Below are 2,796 nucleotides of genomic sequence, written 5' to 3' on the forward strand. Positions count from 1 at the left end.
TCAAGACCATGTTTCAGGAGCTGGCGCGTACTGAAAAGTACAAGACGCTAAAAGCTCTAGTGAAGACGGATATGCCGAGAGGCAGTTCTGTCAACACCCACGTCCTCAACATGCGAGCTCATGTTGAGGAACTTGAGCGTATGGGAGTGAACTTCGATGCTGACTTGGTTGCAGACTTGATCCTGATGTCATTACCCGAGGACTATAACCAGTTCGTTATGCAGTACCATATGCACGGGATGACTAAGAGCTTAGCCGAATTGCATGGGATGCTGAAATCGGCCGAGCAGGATATTGTGGTGCCCAAGACTGTGCTTGCTGTTGAGAAAAACTCCAGCATAAAGCGGCGGGGTAAAGCCAAAAAGAAGGCGGGGAAAAAGGCAAAAGTTGCCTCTACGCCCAAGCCTAAGCCCGATAAGGGTGACTGTCATTACTGCGGAGTGTCTGGACACTGGAAGCGTAATTGTCACCTTTATTTGGAGGATCTGAAGGATAAGAAGCTTGGTGAAGCTTCTGCCTCAGGTATTCATGTTATAGAAGCTAACATCTGTACTATATCTTCTTGGGTATTGGATACCGGAAGTGCCTCACGCATTTGTGGAAATGTGCAGGGACTAAGAAGAAGTAGGATGCTAGCTAAGGGAGAAGCGGATCTACGCGTCGGAAATGGAGCAAGAGTTGCTGCATTGTGTGTTGGCGTTTACGATTTGCATCTTCCTTCTGGACTTGTTTTAGAGCTTAGTAATTGTTACTATGTTCCTGCGATTAGCAGAAACATTATTTCTATTTCTTGTCTGGATTTGGATGGTTTTCGATTTGTGATTGAGAACTCGAGTTTGATGATTTATCGAGACGATATTTACTATGGTAATGGTTATCTAGTTAATGGTTTATATGTCTTGAATGATCAGCCTTCGAACTCGACATCATCCATCTATAGCGTGAGTACTAAACGGTTTAAGCCGAACGATTTAAACCCGACCTTTCTCTGGCATTGTCGTCTAGGCCATATAAACGAGAAGCGCATTCAGAAGCTTCATTCTGAAGGTCTTCTGGATTCTTTTGACTTTGAGTCTCTTGAATCATGCGAGTCTTGTTTGATGGGTAAGATGACGAAGCATCCTTTCAAGGGGAAAGGACAGAGAGCGACAGAGTTATTGGATCTGATACATAGTGATGTATGCGGACCAATGAGTTGTCCGGCTAGAGGAGGTTATCTGTATTTTGTTACGTTCACTGATGATTTCAGTCGATACGGTTATGTCTATTTGATGAGACATAAGTCCTAAACACTTGAAATGTTCAAGGCTTTCAGAAACGCAGTACAGAACCAGCTTGGTAAGACGATCAAGACACTTCGATCCGATCGTGGTGGCGGGTATATGAGCCAAGAGTTCACTGACTATTTGTTGATTGTGGTATTGTATCACAATTAACTCCTCCTGGAACGCCACAATGGAACGGCGTGTCTGAACGGAGGAACCGAACACTGTTAGACATGGTTCGGTCTATGATGAGTCAGACAGATCTTCCGAAGTCTTTCTGGGGCTATGCTTTAGAGACCGCTGCGTACCTGCTGAATAGGAGTCCAACGAAGTCGGCTGAAACGACGCCATATGAGATATGGACGGGGAAGCGTCCCGCGTTGTCGTTTGTCAGAATTTGGGGTTGCGACGCTTATGTGGAGCGTCAGATGACTGATAAGTTATCCTCCAAATCTGATAAGTGTTTATTTGTAGGCTACCCTAAGGAAACTAAGGGTTACTACTTCTACATTCCGGCAGAGAACAAGGTGTTCATTGCCAGGAATGCGACTTTTATGGAGCGAGAGTTCGTCTCCAAAAGAGTCAGTGGGAGTAGGATCGAACTTGAGGAAGTTCGAGAGCAGCAAGTAGACGCTGAGCCGAGTGAGCAAGTTGAAGAAGTTCAACCTGTTTCACTGCCGGTTGTGACTCAACCTTTGACGAGTGAACCTCGGAGATCAGGCAGGACTCGCCAAGAGCCAGCGAGATATAGATTTCTCGTGACTTATTAGAACATGACGGCCTACCACATACCCAGAGGCTATGTCGAGTTCGGACTCCGAGAAGTGGCGCGAGGCTATGAAGTCTGAGATGTAATCCATGTCAGACAACCAAGTATGGACTCTGGTTGATGCATCTGAAGGGATAAAACCCATCGGATGCAAGTGGATCTTCAAGAAGAAGACCGACATGGATGGCAACGTGCACACGTATAAGGCACGACTTGTGGCGAAAGGATTCCGTCAGATTCATGGTATTGACTATGATGAGACTTTTTCGCCCGTAGTTATGCTGAAGTCCATCAGGATCCTACTTGCCATAGCCGCATATTACGACTATGAGATATGGCAAATGGATGTCAAGACCGCGTTCCTTAATATAGCCGCATATTACGACTATGAGATATGGCAAATGGATGTCAAGACCGCGTTCCTTAATGGGAATTTGACCGAGGATGTGTACATGACACAACCCGAAGGTTTTGTCAAGACCGCGTTCCTTAATGGGAATTTTACAAGAAGGACAGTGGGAGCACAGTTGTATTTCTAGTGCTGTACGTGGATGACATTCTCCTTATAGGAAACGACGTTCCTACCTTGCAAGACGTTAAGTATTGGCTAGGAACGCAGTTTTCTATGAAGGACCTAGGAGTTTTTTATGAAGGACCTAGGAGAAGCAGCCTATATTCTAGGAATAAAGATCTATAGAGATAGATCGAGGCGTCTTCTAGGATTGTGTCAGAGTACTTACATCGATAAGGTCTTGAAACGGT

Source organism: Tarenaya hassleriana, unplaced genomic scaffold, assembly GCF_000463585.1.
Source record: "Tarenaya hassleriana unplaced genomic scaffold, ASM46358v1 Cleome56, whole genome shotgun sequence".
In the NCBI taxonomy this organism is placed as follows: domain Eukaryota; kingdom Viridiplantae; phylum Streptophyta; class Magnoliopsida; order Brassicales; family Cleomaceae; genus Tarenaya; species Tarenaya hassleriana.